This window comes from Pongo pygmaeus, chromosome 14, assembly GCF_028885625.2.
Source record: "Pongo pygmaeus isolate AG05252 chromosome 14, NHGRI_mPonPyg2-v2.0_pri, whole genome shotgun sequence".
Lineage (NCBI taxonomy): Eukaryota > Metazoa > Chordata > Mammalia > Primates > Hominidae > Pongo > Pongo pygmaeus.
In genome coordinates, this window is record NC_072387.2 from 120,107,310 (window position 1) to 120,126,896 (window position 19,587).

At 46.7% G+C, this 19,587-nt stretch overlaps 1 long non-coding RNA gene across 1 annotated transcript; it reads left to right on the forward strand.

Annotated features, from left to right (window-relative positions):
• Positions 1-7,158: 7,158 nt before the first annotated feature.
• LOC129011645 (uncharacterized) lies at positions 7,159-10,668 on the forward strand. Its single transcript, XR_008493386.2, has 3 exons — positions 7,159-7,383; positions 7,616-7,797; positions 7,907-10,668. It is a non-coding gene; the product is annotated as an uncharacterized LOC129011645 (long non-coding RNA).
• The last annotated feature ends 8,919 nt before the right edge of the window (positions 10,669-19,587 follow it).

A 19,587-nucleotide genomic window follows, 5' to 3' on the forward strand; every position in this document is an offset into this window, starting at 1 on the left:
AAAAGGGCAGGTTTCCTTCCTAAATGTTAGCTGTATCCTTCAAACAAGCTCAACTTCCTGCAACTGTGTGTTTATATACAGATCTTATATAAACTCTCCTTGAAGTGGTTTGGTTTCTTTCAAGATGTTTGTTTCATATCCCTTCTATGTGCTATTCTCTTTTTCCTTGGCAACTTGACCTTTTTTCTCTCTCTCTTCCAGCTCAAATTCATACCTTCCAGACTTGGGCCGCCCCCTCTCCTTCTTCCTGCAGCCTTTCTTGACATTCTCCCATCTCTGAGGCCAGTGGAGTTTCTGTCTTTCCTCAGGTGATTTATCCTTCTTTACATATTGTCTTATATTGCTCTCTGGTGGTTTTATGTGCTTTGTCTGATCTCTCAACTCTTCCATAAATTCCTGAGAGTGATACTGTGTCTTCTGCCAATTTTGTCTTCCCTTTTGCAGGGTTTGTTTTTCTACTAAGCATTTAACAATTGTGTGTGACTTGATCGATGTTTTTAGCAGGTTCACCTCTTAGAGTAACACACTCTACCTGCTGTCTACAGAGGTGATTCCAACTGCATAATGTCCCCGCAATTTTTAAAGAAAACAACAGGCATAGGATGTCCTGAGTGTGATGTCCAGGCTGTGGGAGGTGTAACAGTCTCACTGCACTCTGAACTAGGTGGACCTGTCCAGTGAAATAGGTTATGGGTACTGTTAGGAAAGGTTAAAGAACCTGAGATAGTTCCACTACTTTTTAAAAAGACTATATATTTTTACGACCATTATCTCTTCCAGTCGTATCACATAAGGTGTGCAGGGCAGCACGTTTTCTCTGTTAGCAAATAGGCTGAGATCCACGAGGCCAGGGGACTTGCCCAGGCCATAGCTGGACTCCTCTGATTCCTCTACGCCTCAGTGGTCTCACTCTGGCTGAGGAGAAGCAGCCACGGTAAGACGATTGATCTGTCTACCAACACTCGAGGATGTCCCGGGACAGCGCGAGGCGTAGGTGTGCTCTGTGTTCTGCGGGGCATGGCCAGCAGCAAAAAGGTGCAGGAAGGGCGGAGACTGCCCAACAGGAGAAAAGCACCCCAGATCTTGATGTGGCTACCGGTGAATTAAGCTGCCACGGTCAGAAGGGAGTTTCCTGAAATGTTCAGCATTTAAGCAGATGCAGCTGCAGGCCCTGCATCAGAAAACCAAAGGATGCAATATAAGAAAACCAACTGGATCTGATCAAAATTTCTAAATGTGTGCAAATGGTAGAGTGCCCACAATTCCAGTAAGGTATGTGCTTTATAGAAGACCATGAAGAATTGAAATATTTCCTTCTGTTGTGTGACTTACGTAATTTGAACGAACATAAAATACACCGACATATATTTGCTAGAGCATAACTTGCACGTATGTTTGTGATAAGTCAAGTTGACTGCTTTTTTTAAAATTCACATTTGTTTTCTATTCAGTTTTGTATTTTGTGTTGTGTTAGAAAAGAAGACACAGATACTGAAGATATAGGAGAAAAAATAGTGAGTTTTTTTTTAATGGGAAACGTCTATCTATTTCCATTTCATTTTGTGCGTGCGTGTTTCCTCTGCCATCATTTGATCCTCTACCAGCTAAAAAGCGGGTTTTCCTTCTGAGACTTGGCGCAAGCGCTCCTAGGCCAGGCGCACGCTTAGGTCTGAGACCGGCCAAGGAGCAGGGGCGCCCTCTGGAGGCTGGGAAGGGAAGGACGCCGTTCCCCGACCTGAGCCTCCAGAACCGAGCGCATCCCGAGACCCGCCAGACTCCAACTCACAGAATGGAAGGCAATGCATCCGTGCAGTTTTCAGCCCCTGAGTGTGTCGCAATGTGTTACAGCAGCAATAGGAAGTTAATACGAGCATTATCCAAGGGAAAGACTTTTTATTTTTATTTTTTTTGCTGAGATCCTTGGTAGACAAGGGGATTGCAAAACAAGGAAGAAAACATAGGGGAAAACAGAGCATAATTTTACCAGAATTATCTAAATATTTTAAATAACGAAAAAGTGATGCATTTTGCTATGGAGGGCCGTGTGTGTGTGTGTGTGTGTGTGCACGCGTGCACATGCAAACTCATGCATTCAAACATCTGCTTAGAATATTCCATGTGCATTTAGCTGGAGTCAAAGGAAATTTTTTTAAACGATAAGATTGGCCCACTCTTCAAGAGTGCACCACAATAGGACATGTGCTGCGGGGGGCGAGTGTTGCATGCGATGGGATCGGTGCTTTCACAGAAATGAGCAAAGGTGGTGTCGGAACGGAAAAGGGAAACAACACAGCCTAGAGGGCCGGGTGGGGACTAGGACCCTCCAGACAGATGATGACATGTGAGATGATGACATTGGCAGTGGGTGGCCATCCTGGCTGGGCAGAAAGGGCAGCAGGGAGAGAGGCTCAGAGGCAGGAACGCCCATGCTGGGCCCTCAAGGTGCGGCAATGCCCTGTAAGGCGGGGAGTCAGGAGCAGAGCAAGGGACCAATTTGACACTTCCCTGCCCTTTGGGGAAGTTCCTCTAAGGCATCTAACGCTCTTCCCAGATGAGCTTTAAATACCCCAAGACACAATTTCTGAACCTCCTGTGAGTTCATTTCATGTTACCATGGGTTTCCCCTTTGTCCTTCGGTCACCCCAGGAGCGTCTCCATCATCCTTTCAACAGTTATTTAAGGGAAGAATTGTAAGGAGTTTTCCTCTGGGGCGTGGGGAGCAGAAGAGTTAGGCACAAAGAGAAAAAAACAAGGAAAGGAAAAAAATTAGAGGCAAAATTCTTTTGTATGAACATGAGTCAACGACTATTTTTATGAGAATTACTCTAATTTTTTAAAAAATATTGTGCTGGACACAATTCCACGTAGAACCATTGTTAGAAAATTTCAGAACTTCAGGAAAATCTCACACTGATATTATCTGCCTGCACCTCCAAGGTATGTTTATTTAAGAATTTGGCTTAAATAAAATATGAAGAAAAACAGCCACTAAATGACCCCGATCAATCCACAGCAAGCACAAAAAGAAAGGAGGTAACATGAAATGGACTCTCAGGAGGTTCAGAAGGCGGGAGGCGGTCCCTGCTGTCACCCATGGGAGCTGGGTACTGGGTGCCAAGCAGGAATTGGGGGACCTGAGCCCCCCTCTTTTTTTTGAGGCAGAGTCTTGCTCTGTAGCCCAGGCTGGAATGCAATGGCACAATTTTGGCTGACTGCAACCTCCACATTCCCGGTTCAAGCAATTCTCATGCCTCAGCCACCTGAGTAGCGGGATTACAGGTGTCCGCCACCACTCCTGACTAATGTTTGCATTTTTAGTAGAGATGGGGTTTCATCATATTGGCCAGGCTGGTCTCAAACTCCTGACCTCAAGTGATCCACCCACGTTGGCCTCCCGAAGTGCCAAGAGTGCAGGCGTGAGCCACCAGGACCTGCCTGGGACTTGAGCCCTTCTCAACACCTGTGGTTATTGTTCTGTCCTGGCTGCCTCCTTGGTCCCCGCCTACCTGAACGTTAAAGAAAATCTAGGTCTCTCAAACAATTGAAAAAAAAACAAACAAACAATTTGTCATATACTAAGGTCAATCTTTCCTCCACCATCAAACTCATGCTTTTCCCCCTGAGGTGATAGATGCACCCCCAGTATTCCCCTTATCACAACATTGTCATTGACAAGGAAGCGCAATGCTCTGGGCCCCAGCATCCAGCAGAAATGTGGGAGGTGCCCCCAGTTTCCAACCTCTGACTGCCCGTGCCGGCTGGACCAGCTTGGGCTTCCAGTCCAGCTCCGTGAATATGGCGAAAATGGGTCTTTGCGGGCTTCCTGCTGGAGCTCATAGGGGAGCAGAGCTGTCTCTGTTGAGCCTTTCATGGGCTCCGTGCCTGCCCTTGACTGCCTCCCGTCCCAGGGGATGCACTAACCCTGCTATGGTGAAGTGGCAGACATCTGGCTAAAAATTCAAGTCGATTAAAGGTAGTAGCGTGCTCACAAGGGCTTACTAAATGGCTCCAAGAAAAAAAAAAAACCCTGGATAATGTGGCATTTGCCAATTTCATGGCAAAAATACTCTGCCACAGCTGATTCCAGGCCCTCACAAGCACACCACTGACGGCAGACCCAAATGTCAGTAGGGAAACCATGAGCATTTCCCATGGAAACATGGGGGAATTCCTCCACAGTCTTGAGACAGAGCAGAACTTGCAAACTAGTGATTCAGTATAGCGAAGCCTTTAAAAAGTTGAAAATTTTGAATTTGTGTTAGGAATTACATGTGCCAACGTGAAATATTAATTAAAATAATTTTAAAATACCATAAACAAAATTGAGGACAAAATCAGGGACAGAAATATATGTAATTTTCATCACAGATATTCTAAAAAAAATTACTTTTAAAAAAGACTAACCACCCAATAAAAAGTATGAAAATGACATGAACAAGAATTTTGAGAAAGAGAAAAATCAGAGGATCCTTTAATAGATGAAAAGATGCTCAACTTCACTCATAGTATTTTTGACCTAGACTCATTTCTGTGAGTTTAATAGTACACCCTGTTGTTGAGGCTGAAGAGAAATAGTCATCTTTGTGTACTGCTGGTGGGAATGTAAATTGGTACTGTTTTAGAGGGAAAATGTACAATATCTATCAAAAGTTAAAATGCTAGGCTGGGCACGGTGACTCACACCTGTTATCGAGCACTTTGAGAGGCCGAGGCAGGCGTATCACCTGAGGACAGGAGTTCAAGACCAGCCTGGCCAACCTGGTGAAACCCCATCTCTACTAAAAATACAAAAATTAGTCAGGCTTGGTGGCACGTGCCTGTAGTCCCAGCTACTCAGGAAGCTGAGGCAGGAGGATTGCTGCAACCTGGGAGGCAGAGGTTGCAGTGAGCTGAGATCATGCCACTGCACTCCAGCCTGTGTAACAGAGTGAGACTCCATCTTAAAAAAAAAAAAAAAAACACTTAAAATGCTGATATTCCTTGACCCATTCTGGAAAGGAAGATACCCTACAGATATGCCTGCACAGGGTTATTTATGGCAAGATTTTTGGTAATAGTGAAGTGTTAGAAAAGCAACTCAAGAGTCCATAAAAGAGGACTAGTTAGAGTGTGGTACATCCATAGTATGCAATATATGCAGCTGTAATGAAAGAATGGAGCAAATTCTATGCATACTGGTGTTTAAAGATCTCCAAGGTAGATTCAATTAATCATAAAAAAGCAATGTCAGATATGTGAATTGTATGCAATCTTTTGTCTAAAAAACTCAAGAAAAAAGAATAAAAATATATTTATTTTATATGCATTAATGCATACTAGAAGCATATAAACAAATGATTGTGGCTTTCTAGGGAGGTAGAGATGGGCACAAGCAGGAGGTGAGTGAATGGAACAGGAGAGATTTCTCAATGTTTTACTTCTTATGTATTTTTGAACCATATGAATGTTACCTATTCAAAAATTTATGTTAATAGGTTTACAAACTAAATAACAGCTTAAACAAGTTTAGGTCACAGCTGGTAGATTCCAGGCCTTAAATGGACCCACCCTGTATCATGCAACCTTTCTAAAGATAGAATGCTTTGTAGCTAAGTGCTAAGTGTTCCTGTTACTCCTCTCATGATAATAAAAGAGTAAAGAGAAGTATTGATAAGAGCTGGTGTCCTTGGAGCACGCCTTGTATGCCGGGGACAGGGCTCAGTGGTTTGTGTTATGTTGTATACTCTATGATTATAATGCCCATTTCATAGAAGAACCTACTGAGGCATAGAGAGGCAGAGGCACAGCCCCAGGTTCACAGTTGGTTATTACAGAGTCAGTGCTCAGGGCCAGCCCCGCCATACTGCAAGGCAAGGTCTCTTGCAGGTTCCGTGTTCTGTAGTGTTCTGTCGTCCCTGGGGACACACAGTTACCCAAGGGGCAACATTCCACCTTGCAATGAAAAACTGAATCGGGGACTTGTTGTGCTCTGTGGATGTTTTATCTCCAGAGTAGTCGGCATCAGGGAGATGCTGGATTTCCTGATCAAGAATTCATCATCCACAAAGCTGAAGATGAAACCCAGCCCCCCGCGGCAGACGTTCACTGTACCCCCACACTGTGCACACACTGTGGCATGTGCAGGGCAGACCCCTGTGTCCTCTGGTCAGTCCCTGACGCAGTGATGGGGTAAGCCAGCCATTCACCTCGTGTATGTGGCATCCACCTGAGATGTTGACCCAGTCTCTGTGAGTCACCTTCTGTGAGTGTTTCACTAGCAGTCCATGTTCTTCTATGCCACAGCATCCATGTCTCCTGCTTCTCCCCTCTTCATCTCTCTCGGACTTCGTCTCATTCTCCTCTAGCCCTCCACTGCCGCTCCCCCTGGCTCCCCGCGTCTCTTCCTCTCCTCTTCCTTCGCCCTCTTCCATCCTTCTCCCCTCTCCTCACTAGCAGATGTGCCAGGCTCCTTAGAGACACGACCTGCTTTTTCTCTACTCTGTTGTCCTCCACAGCCTTCTGTAAGATCGAATGTGGAAGAAACTGCCCATTCTGCGAATGTGCTTGATAAATGGAAAAGCCAAGAAGCTCCCTAAACCCATGTTATTTTCTAATGGTAGCTTCTGTGGTCTGTGAATTCTATGGAAAGCAGCTGGCTATTTTTGAAATCAACAAAATTGACTCTATATTTAAGTAAAAACAAATATTATACTTAAGTAAAATTCTGTATTTAAGTAAAACAAATTTCATATTTAAGTAAAACAATTCTATGTTTAGGTACAAATTCTATATTTAAGTAAATTCTATCTTTAAATAAAACTGTATTTCTAAATAAAGTTTTCCCGGATTAGTTTTGTCCCTCCAGAGACTTTAATATGTAGGTCTAGAGATGTCTATGAAACACGACAGTGAAAACCAGCACCTGCATGGACCTGTCTGTGTGTGGTTGCAGATCAGCAAGATACCAAGCCAAATGCACCCATTTCACTTTGCTGTGTCATAGGAGGAAGAGGGGGCTGTCGCAGGGCAGCAAGCAGACATGCCTTCATCTTCATATGATTTCACTGTTTTGTAAAGGGTTTCTCAGTTGCTTTATAAAGTTAAATAAACCTGCATTGTGTAACCCAACAATTCCACTTCTAGGTGTTTACCCAAGACAAACGGAACAGTATCCACGAAGCTATGTGGCTATGTATAGCCGCTTTAATCATAATAGCCCCAAACTGGAAAGAACCTAAATGCCCATCACCAGGCGAATGGGCAAACAAATTGCGGTGAATTCATATCATGAAACTACTCAGCAATAAAAAGAAACAAATTCCCTGAGTACCTAACCGTGTGGACGATCTAAAACCACGCAGAACAAAGAAGCCAAACAGATAGAGTGAGTCCCCCTCTACAAAGGTCAGGCACTGGCAAAACTGACTTGTAGGGAGAGAAGTCCGATCAATGGTGGGAGGATTGTAATTGATGGGAACGCCCTCTGGGTGATGGAAAAGTTCCGTATTTTGACATGATTTGGGTTATATGGATGTATGCACTTGTCAAAACTGATTTTAACACTTAATGTCTGGAAATTACACCTCAAAACTTTGTTGAATCATTTTGTTGGTCCTTTCCATCACCTGCTTCACAGACCAGGGGAATTTATCTTCTGGTAAGCAGAAAACAAACAAAACGATGAGGCCAGAACTACAGCAACCAGCCCAAGCACCACTTCTAGCTCCAGGAAAACTGTGTGATGCTGAATAGACTGCTCAACCTCTCCGAGGCTGGTGTTCTTATCTTCTAATGGGGATAAAAGATCTACCAGTCTAGGTGAGTGTGCACAACAAATGGTATATTCATTTGCTAGGGCTTCAGTAAGAAAATAGGACAAACTGGGTGGCTTAAAACTGCAGAAATTTACTGTCTCATCATCCTGCAGGCTAGAAGTATAAAATCGAGGCATCGGGAGGCCATGCTCCAAGACTCTGGGTGGAGCCCTCCTTGCCTTTTCCTGGCTGCTGGTGGTGCCGGCGGCCTTTGGTGTTGGTTCTTTAAGCATCTCTGCAACCTCTGCCGTCGTCTTCACACAGCGCCCTCCCTGTGCGTCTCTGTCTCCATACGATGTTTTCTTCTTTTCATGAGGACAGCAGTTATATTGGGCTACAATCCACCCTACTCTAACATGGCCTCATCTAATTATACCTGCAATGACTCTATTTTTAAATAAAGCCACATTCAGAGGTACCCAATTTAGGACCTGAACTTTTCAGGAGACACAATTCAACTCATCACAGAAAATGATCAGGGGTCTGGACATTGTGTGTCAAAGAGATTGAGTCACCAAGTTACTAACAGTATTTCACTCATCTCTGCTGATATTTTTAAAGAACATGTGAAAGGGGTGAGATATCTGATAGAAAGCCCTCCCTCATGTAATTGATGAGATAAGGGTTCTAATTTTCCCCACAGAAGTTGTAAAGAGCACCTGAGCTGTCAGCCAAATCAAATTGCCAGTGGAAAGCAGGTGAACCTAAGGAAGCCATGGGGGTTAGACGCGCCTGGGCATGCCCCGTTCGTGGTGGCACCGACCCACACAGCATACCTTCCCGGAGCTGGCGTGACTCCTGGGAGACCACAGTTTCTGAGAAAATAGAAAGCCAAGTGTAAACTGGACTGGTCACAAAGACTCCGCAGGGAGCTGGCTGCAGACACCCACTCAGTCCAGTCCTGTGGGCACACAGTTGGGTCTTAGGGGAAAAAGAAAGCTTAAGTTAAAACTGCAACAGCTCTTCCAGGAAAGAATTTTTTTTAACCCAGGGACACAAAGAGCGCTGCTTTGGAAACCTTCTAACAGAGCGGAACATGAAGGCCAGCACACCCCCGCCCAGGTTTGACTCAGGGAGGACCCAGGGACCTCGGGCTGGAGCCCAGCAGGAGCCGGGAACTGCCTTCTGTGGATCACAGCTGAAAGGGGTAGCCATTCAGAATCTCTGACAAAGGGCCACCGACTTAAGGTCCCCAGCTTCTACAGCTTCACCAGACCCTGCTCAGCAAGAAGGTGCTGACAAAACCCATACGCATCCAATCCCACTTCCAGGGAAGCCCCTGCCAAATAGGCATGGGAGTCATGCTTCCCGCCGCCCATCAGAACCGGCGATTTTGAATCTCTCTTTCCACGGCAATAGCTCCCGCAAGAGCCCCCATCGTGCCGCTCAGCCGGGCAGGGGCTGCTGGGGAGGCCCTGTGTTCCCAGGGCTTTGCCCTCTGTGTCTTAGCAGCCACTGCTCCCGATTTCCATTCCCCCTTCAAAGTCCGTGGGAGGGAAGAGGAGGGAAACTAGGAGAGGCTTTGGAATCTAAAGGAAACAAGGAGGATGTTTTCCTGATTCCCAGAGGATATGTGTAACTCTTTTTCTGCAGACAGGAGCTTTGTCAATACTGGGGTTAGTTCCTGCAGTATTTGGTATCCCAACTCAGCGGTTATGGTTTATCTAGCCTGTGTGAGCCGGTCCAGGAAGACAAGCACCCTTCCCCACTTAGTCTACACAAGAGAGTGCTTCACTTTAGGAATTTTTTAAAAACTTGAAAACAGCTTTGAAACACAATTCATCAGTACATTTTCTTCTCATGGCATTTATATATTAAAAACATGTGCATGCAGGTTCTCCAACATTAGAATAAGACTTAAAAGGATGGAAACCTACGTCATTTGTGGAGTATCTGTTTTGCTCAGAAATGGACCACGATAGCATCGTGGCACCGTAAGCTGGTGAAGTACCACAGATAGCACAAGGAAGACCATTTGAACTCCAAAAGGCTGCGATTGACGAAAACTAACAAGAGACAACCCCCCGGGAAATTCAGGGTTTATTGCTGAATTCTCATGTATGAAAGTTTGTGGGATTTGTAATCACAGGAGCTACCTCCCAGAAAGCCGTGAAAGCCATTTTTCCACCTTAGTTTTGCACTTAATGGACTTTGCCTCCCATAATTCAGGAAAATGTCTTTTGTTGTGCACAGTGGAGGCTGAGTGCTGTTGAGAATGTGTGTCCGACAAAGGGCCTCACGATTTGAGCTCTGCAGCCTGTCTCCCAGGCACTCCCCACTTCAAGCAGCAGCTCTGAAAACAGATTAATGACTGGGTGCCAAGGAGCAATGAAGTTCACCCATCTTGTCTAGGGGCTGAGCTAATCTCCTTAAACCTTTGTACAATAGCAGGGCCAATCACCCACATGATGCTGTCAATGTGCTTTTAAAACCCCACTTCAAAGAGGGAGATCAAATGGGGGGTAATTGAAAGGGACAGCGATGTGAGGGGGTTCCTGAGACGCCCCCCAACGATGACTATGAATGCGGCACACACCATCCAAATGACAGGAAGGCAATGCGTTGCGGTGGCTGGACTCCAGGAAGGAGCTCTGCGGGAATGATGAGGTCTGTGCGTTTTGCTGCTACTGTTGCTTTTGCTGTTGGTGGGCTTTGAGAAAAACACGACTGGCCGGGCTCCCTGCCTTCTCCTTCTCCTGTCAAAGTCTCTACAGCTAGGACCATCCTGTCCTGACAGGCCCAGCTCTGCATCTTGAGGTCCCTCTGACCTCCCAGCTGACACTCCATGTAACCCAGGCTCACCCAGGACTCTTTGAGACCTGAAGATGCTCTATTCATCCATTTGTGCTGATTAATAAAATGAATTCTGAACATCTCAGCAGCGACAGTCTCGGTGGCTCAGCTGGGTGGACGGGATCGCTGCTGCCAAGTCCTCACCTTCCCTGAACTAAATGCGTCATCTCGGACTGTGAGATCCCTCCTACTTCGGGGGAGGGCACCAGCCCATCCCCGCCATTGAGGTCAGGATTGCCTGTACAACCTTCATCGGTCTACAGCCTTTATTTTTTGCATTGAAGGCCAGCAGGGGGCTGGTGCAGTTCTGCTGCAGGGGTGGGTCGGCTGGGCTCAGTTCAGGTGTGTTCCACACCCGTCAGCCTCATGGCCAGGAGGCCACCTGAGACACACTGTCTCCTGACAGAGCTCAGGAGAGCAAGAGGGGTGAGGAGATGTGCTTGGTGCCCTGGGCACGTGGTCAAGCCTGTTTACATGCACAACTGTCCATGGACACAACCAAGGCACAGTCCAATGGCACTAGTCCAAGGGAGGGGTGAGGACTTGGGGGCAGGAATCCAGCCCTTCCCAAGCCCTAAACCCTTTACAACAGAAGGGCAACTAAATACACAGGGAGACAGGCAGACTCACAAGTGATCAGAATAAAAGCCAGTGCACATCCCAGATAACTGCAGCGGCCACGAACCTTGTAAAGACCCGTGTTTTGCGGAGGCAGCCACCAGCTTGCAGAAGCCGAGCTTCCTGAGGCCCTGATTCTGCATTACTGAACTAATCATAGAACCTCTGTTTCAGTCCTCAAAGCTTCTGTCTTGGTCCCATTGCCTGACTTTATAACAACCCTGAAATACCCACCGGGACTGGTGATCTTATTCAAGACGCAGAGGTCCGTCTCAGGCACTGTGCTGGGGCCTGCCTGTGCCCAGCTTGCCTGTAGGACTTTGGAGTCCGCAATGTCGAAGTCCTTCTGCATTTACACCCTGTGGCCTGATCCCTGACATCATCTCACCCCCAGACCACCCAACCCATGACTCTTGGACACAAAAAGAAATATCTTCTCCATTAGAAACCAGCACCTGAACGCAGCCAGGGTCCACGGTCACACCAGAAACTGTTGCTTTGGCCAATCTCCACAGGGATTTTGACAATCAAGCATAAAAACCACCAAAAAAGTAAATACCGAGGTTGTATTTTCTTTTCTTTTTCCTTTTTCTTTCCTTTTCTTTTCTCACCAATGCATCCACTTGTTTGGACCAGCAGGTCATAAGGACAGGCAGGAGATGAGTCACATCTGACTTCACAAAAGTGCTTAAGCCTTTTCACAATCTCCATTTAAAGCCAGCCAAGCCTTTTAGAATTGCCCATCTCACAGGAATGTTTGTAACAAGGCTAGGAAGGAAGTGTGTGCTCAGGTCGTCCAGTCCCTGGCTCCTGGAGGCAGGCTCTCCGGTGCAGCGGCAGCTGCCAGCCCCAGGGTCGGGCTTCATATTTTCTCATGCCTTCAACAAGTCCTCCCTGGAGGAGGGGCAGTAAGTAGAAGGCAGTACAAGTGGCACATTCTCCTTCTAATGAGCACAGCACACTAACGTCTCTCGGAGGGGGCCCGGCTCTCCTCACGTTCCTCTGGGCCCAGGCTCCCTGCCAGCCTTTTCTCTTCCCCAGAGCATTCAATCGCTGTCAACAGAGCCAGACAAGAATAGAAGCCTCTCAGAGACTCTCTTTTGTTTTGCTGGGACACTTCAGCACATTCTCATGGATCCTTCAAAGGAAGGCAATTATCTGATCATTCTTGGGAGCAATTAAAATGTGGAAGGATACATCCTGCTTTAACCCTCCAAGTTCGTCTTTCCAAATCACATGGGCAATTGATTACACCATCAACAAACCCCATGTAACCCTCCAAGGAACGAGGTGCGTCCCTTGCAGTAGAAAACCGATAACCCAAGACACAAAGGTTTGAATGGATGATTGGCTTAGCTGGAATTGTGCTCCTCTGGAGGAGACTTTTTAAATGTATTCCTAGTTGCAAGTCCAGGAGCAAGGCAAGTGAGGCCCTCAGGGTTCTATCAGAGCCTGGGAAGGGGAGGAGAGCAGAGATGCTAAGGCAGTAGCAGAAGATCTGCAGACCCCTGGAAGGACATGGAAGCTGGCTTTGAGCTGCTCCTTGGTTCACGGGGGTCTCTCCAGCATAAACAACTCCCTTCCTAAAATGGGAAGAGGGTTGTTTGCACAGAGAGAAGCAGTAGCCTTAATACTGTACTTTGTCCATCTCTCCAGAAAGCCCAAGGGAGGGGGCAGATGGTTCATCTGCAACTGATCCCAGGCCTAAAGCAAAGAGATGGATGGTCAGAGCCTCCGCGCGGTTTTTCCTGGCTACCTCCACACCACCATGTCACCTCTCTGTAAAGGCAACATAGGGAGCACCATCTGGGTGTTGTAGCTCATCTGGTTGTTGTAAGGAATAAATGAGATGGGACGTGCCACACGCATGATATGGGCCCGGCTCACAGGAGGCACCTTAGTAAGTGGTCACCATCAGATATACTAGTGAACCTGAGAGTGGCCCTTACCAATGTGGAAGGCTGGGGTGTTTGTAATCATCACTCAAGGCAGAGCAGAAAGAAATCTAGGCTATTTTTTAAGACTCATTGTGTTTGGTCATAGGCAAAAATAGAATCCATCCTCATGCAACCATCCTTTAAATAGTATTTCAACAGAGGGTTAAAGTGTTGGTTTGGGGTGTGAGAGTGATACTTTATTCATTCAGAAGTCCCTCAGAGAAGAGGATGGAGAAACAGACACCATTCCATGAAATGATCACTTTTCCCCAGGCAATCATACCAAGGAAGGTCAAAGAACCTCCTCTCTGAAGGTTCCCTGCTGGAGATGGAGATCACAGCCACCTGACAATACAACTGCTGGCGGTTATTTTTAGGTGGAAAGTCCCACCGTTTCCTGTACCTCACCGTCACCCTCATTACGGCATTAGGATGGAATTACCTTGCTCTCTTCTGAAATACTAGCTTATCCCTGGTGCCAGCGACAAATACAAGCAGCTTGTCTGACGGAAAGGTCCTCTACTTAAGAACTAAACTTCCCGCAAATCACAGACCCCTTTGCTGAAACAATGAAAAATTTAGGTAAGGTCTGGATTGAACTATTTCCCTCCCTTTGAAATAACTGGATGTTTAGTCATAACAAATAAGAATGATTCTGGTATCTTGTGGTCACGACATAACATTTTTATGTTTTTGTATTTTTCACTTTACATCTCACTACATGGACATGCTACTTTCAATTCAACCCCAGGTTACATCAAAACCTCTTGACCTTTCATTTAAAGACAAATAAAAGGCAGCTGCTGGGCTGTGAAATTGTGAATAACAAACGGAACCATTATTTGAAAGGTTTCAAATTCTGATGAACAGAAAGATTATTTTGGAAAATCTATAGCAGAGAGTAGTATAATTATAACTTAGATTTGCGTGGTGCTCAATCCAAACTCATCTCCAAACTGAACGTGGTTTTCTAACAATAACATTCCTCCAAAAAAGGGGGCAGCCTACAAACGAACATAAGCATAAGATGCATTTCCTGTCCAGCTAAAAATAAACCTGCAGACATTTGAAAGCAGCATAGAATCCTTTCTAACAATAAAAACAAACTCACCCATGTCGTTGGGCCAAGGCTTTGACATTTTAAAAATCATTATGGTGAAAAATAAATGCAACCTATAACATGAGCTATTGTTAGAAATCCTTGAGAAAAATGCCTCAAATAGAGAACTCGAACGTCCACTTGCTAAAAGTGAAACCGTTTTACTTGGGCATTGTCAAAGGTCGAACTGTTTTCTCCAAAAATGATGTTGAAGTCCTAACCCCCAGGACCTCAGAATGTCACCTTATTTGGAAATAGGGTCCTTGCAGATGTAATTAATTAGAACGAGGTCACATTGGAATGGGATGGGCCCCGCATCCAATAAAACCACTGTCCTTATAAAAAAGAGGAACGCCACGTGAAGACCGAGACACACAAGAAGAACGCGGTGTGTGGTTGAAGGCGGAGGTTGTGACGATGCATCTACAAGCCTGCAGGAGCATCCGTGAGCACCGTCGGCCCCACCAGAAACCAGGAAGAGGCAGGACGGCTTCTACCCCGAGCCTTGGAGACAGTCTGACCTTGACATCACCTCGATCTTAGAATTCCAGCCTCCAGAATGGTGAGACTCAAATTCCTGCTATTTTCAGCCAGGCAGTTTGTGGCACTTCGTTTCAGCAGCCTAGGAAGTGAATATATTCACTTCCATATACGTGAAATCGACATCAGTGAGGATTTTGCTCTCTAGGCAGTAGATGTGAACCAGCCTTCAACGATTTTTTTTTTCTGGCTGCATGGTAGGCGCTCCCAGCGTAGGGGGTGGGTGTGCAGGGAGTGGGGAGGGAGGCACTTCTGCTTCTGTGACTCTCCCATGGTCTTTTCCCACAACATCTTCTGCAGCTCTGTGGATCCTGCTGTCCCCAGCGCAGCAGCCCGGGTGTGGTGGGAATGTCCAGCACTGCATCACTGCCAGCCTTCTGGGCATTCCAAGTTCCTGGCAGGATCCGGATGCAGTGTGGTTGACCTTAACTACCCAGGAGAGGGTGAGCTCTCCTACAGAAGACTTGGACATCTTCTCTGCCTTCTCATTTCTGTGTCCACAAAAAATCAGCACAGTGGACACTGGATCCTGCTCTTCCTTCCTTCTCTTTCCCACCAACACACACTTTGGCAATCCTGGCACCAGCGTGGGATCCACCTCATGCACACCCACATGCACCCCACACTCACCTCAAGGGAAGAAGCACATCAGTGAGAGGAATGGCTCTGTCCTCAACTCAGTAGGAGCCAGCACGCACCCCTCCCCTCTGTCGCCACTTCAAAAGGTTTTCTTTGTTCGCTTGTTTCTACTTACCATTAATGTTGTTCAGGCTGGATAAGCTTAAGGTGTGTCCCTTGACATATTAGATCTATTTTTTACTCTGCCATTTTATAATTAAACAGGGTCTGACTGAAGTTACCTTTGGCCTACGTATGACTAACCCTACCAAGTCCTGGCCATGAAACAGGTGATATGTGTATAAATGAAAACAGTGGGTTAAAAGGATGTTTCCAGAAGTATTAAGGCACCCACGCACACACACAGACATATACTCTCCACTGAAGATCATTTAGAACTGTGGGTACAGGGAAGCCCTTAGAGAACTGTATTACAAGAAGATTCAGTGGAAAATCTACCATCAATCCTAATTCATTTCCCTACAGAACCTTAGTGTGCAGTTCGTAGCCCACCTTCAGCACCTGTCTGGGATTGGGGCCACTGAGTATTCTGTGCACACATTCATCACAGTCTTTTAAAATCACCCTCATTGTTGCTGGCTTCTGACTGCCTCTCAGCTGTGCATTAGTCAGGATGCTGCAGCGAACAGCTGACATTAAGGACCTTAGGATGAAGGGACATTTTACCAAGATGGGGGCAGGGTTTAGGAAAAGCAGTAATGTTTAGTCCATTAGACCAGGGGTCACCAGCCTCAGGGCTGCAGCGAGGGGAAGAAGTCTTATCCATGGCCCTGGAGGGCAGCCCCATAGTGTTTTGTTTTGTTTTGTTTTGTTTTGTTTTGTCTGAGATGGAGTTTCACTCTTGTTGCCGAGGCTGGAGTGCAATGGTGTGATCTCGGCTCACTGCAACAACAAACGGCTTAGCTGGAATTGTGCTCCTCTGGAGGAGACTTTTTAAATGTATTCCTAGTTGCAAGTCCAGGAGCAAGGCAACCGAGGCCCTCAGGGTTCTATCAGAGCCTGGGAAGGGGAGGACAGCAGAGATGCTAAGGCAGTAGCAGAAGATCTGCAGACCCCTGGAAGGACATGGAAGCTGGCTTTGAGCTGCTCCTTGGTTCATGGGGGTCTCTCCAGCATAGACAACTCCCTTCCTAAAATGGGAAGAGGGCTGTTTGCACAGAGAGAAGCGGTAGCCTTAATACTGTACTTTGTCCATCTCTCCAGAAAGCCCAAGGGAGGGGGCAGATGGGAGGAGGCTCCTCCTCCCGGGTTCAAGCGATTCTCCTGCCTCAGCCTCCCGAGTAGCTGGGATTACAGGCATGTGCCACCATACCCGGCTAATTTTGTATTTTTAGTAGAGATGGGGTTTCTCCAGGTTAGTCAGGCTGGTCTCGAACTCCCGACCTCAGGTGATCCACCCGCCTTGGCCTCCCAAATTGCTGGGATTACAGGCATGAGCCACCACGCCCGGTGAGCAGCCTTATAGTTTGAGAAGGTGGTGACCAGAGCTGCAGCTTCTAGCAGAGAAACCCAACACCCCACAGCGCCCTAACAGGAGACCCTGAGTAAACACCTCCTCTGTCCTCCTCCTGCTGCTGTTGCCCCCATCCAGCCCCCGTTGGCCAGACCCCATTGGACCCAGGCACAACGGTGTCTGCTTCTGAGGTGCGGGCCGCCTCCCGGAGGGGACGGCAGGCAGAGAAGCTGATGCTGGGCTGCAGAGGATGCCTTTCTAAAAGCTCCAGTTATCAGTGGACAGAGACAGCAGCTAAGCTAACCAATGCCTATCAGGGAATCCCAGTCGGCATTTTCCTTTTCCTTTTGGAATTGAGCTTCTCAGGAAGACTCTACAGTTCCCCACACTGAGTCTTATTCAGCAAACCACAGGACCCCAGGCAATCACAAACGAATGCCTCTTTTTAAAAAGATACATCAAAAAGAGCAGCTGTGAATGCACCTCCTGGCTCACGGGGCAGGCGTGAGAAAAAACCAGGACAGGGCAGGTGAAGGAGCCGCCCGTCCAGGCCTCGCTGGTAAGAGCCGCAGCAAAGAGCACTGAAGGCAGAGCCCCTGATAGGAAGCAGGCTGTTAATTACACAAACAGGAGCGGGGGAGGGGGGGCCTAGGGTCCCCTCTCATGCCCACAGTCCTGCCAATTGCTCAGTGCCATCATTTATCGGGGGCCCCACAGGCAGTGCCGTCTTTATGCCTCCTCCTGGCCTCATTCACATCGCTGAGCTGCCTCTCAAACACAGCTGTTCTCCACGGCCCACTCAGTGGATTTCACTGCTCTCATCTGTCAGTTTGCTTTTCAAAAGCGTATTCCTTTGTCCGGAGAAAAAAAAAGAAAATGAGTGTGTAGGCTCATCTCTAAGGAGAGTGGCAGAGGTGCGACCTGCCAGTGCACAGGAGGCTGCAGGAAGAGAGGCAGAAACTCACAGCCCCCCAGGGAGCTCAGCTGGACAGGACTCAGAGCTCAGCAAAGGGTGGTGGCTCTCAGCTGGAGTCAGGATGCCTGGAGCCAGGGAGGCCAGGGCACAGGGGAAGAGGGCCTGCCCCTGGGGTGGGGCTGCCTGTTTCACACTGGTGAGAACAGCAGTATTGGTTGCTAATGATGACTCCTCACAACGCCCCCTTAGAAACCCTCCCATGAAATGATTCCACATCATCCCGGCCCAGGAAGGAGAGAGCTGCATTTAAAAGCAGAAGGCAGGGCGAGGGAGGGAGACCCTACAGGCACCGCTTCTTTTCTGCCTTTTCATGAAGCTCATACACAGAATTGCTTTTTAGTTAAATGCTGGGGTTGTAGGACACACACCCTCACCTGTGATGGAAATTCTGGCAATATCGGGGAGAGCTGGTCTCTTCAGCCTGTGCTGTGATGAATGGGGCTCTGCTTTTTCAACATTTTCCGAGACGGCTCCGTTTCTTCTTCCTTGTAGTTTTAAAAGAACAGCTTCAATAACCTGGTAGTAAAGGAGAGGGGAGACTGGAGAAAAATCTAGCCCAGAAAAGAATGTTAAATACTGGGAGAAAAACTCTTGGGAATTAGAATTTCATTTTATGTCTAGAAAGTCAAGTAAAATGTCAACAATATTGTGAAAGGTTAGAATTATAAGATCCTATTTCTCTCTTAGGAATATATGATCAATCTTTAACATAATGTTAAGGATATTATGGCAGATAGGGATATCACGTAAGTATATTATGGCAGATAAAAAGAAAAATAGTATATTATTTCTGCGCCTATATTACATCCCTTTGCAACGTGACTTTGTAGCCCCTGTCCCCACCTCAAGAGGTAGAGTTCACGGCACCAAGCCCTGAATCTGGGCTTGGCCATGTGCTTTCTTTTGGCCAAGGAAGCATCAGCACATGTGACATCAGCAGAGGCTAAGAAAGTGCTTTTGCACTAAGGCCTCTCTCTTGCTGCTCTTGGGAACTCTGACTGTGTGGCACCACAGGAAGAGGCTGTGCTGCAGGGCGATGAGCAGGAAATGCCTCCGGCCCCCCAGCCAATGCCAGATATAAGTGAGGCAACTGACCATCCACTCATAGGTGCTTGAATGAGCCAGCACCACAGAGAGCCATCCTGGGGGGGCCCAGCTCAAGTTACCTGTGCACATCTACACAACAGTCAGCAGATAAAATGGTTTAAGTCATGTTTGGGTTGGCTTGTTGTTCAACCAAGGCTAATGGATACAGAGACTTATTCTCATGTCTGACATTGTGATCAAGTCCAACACAAAGGTCAGATGCTTAACACAAAGTCAGGAAGTGGGCATGAAGCCCCAGGAGCAGAACTGGGCTCTTCATGTTCCCTGGATGGCCAGGGCGCAGGGACACTGGGCGATGTGTCACAAGTTGTAATTTTCATTTGGGAGGTCTATTAGAATGGGCCTTACTTTGAAAATAAGTTTCAATATGATTGAAAAACCAGTTACTAGAATTGCCTGATTTTTTATTTATAATTCTTAAAATGTTCTTATACTTTTATTATAAAAGTATAATTCTTATACTTTTTTGTTAATTTTTTAAACTGATAAGAACAGACATTACACTCGACCTTAGCCCAAAAGGCTAAGAAGCGATGATTTTTAATTTTTTAAAAGTAATAAGCGTTTTTCATATAATTGTGTTCAATTAAACAGAACTATCCCATTTGGAAAGGACGGAGGGAAATAGAATA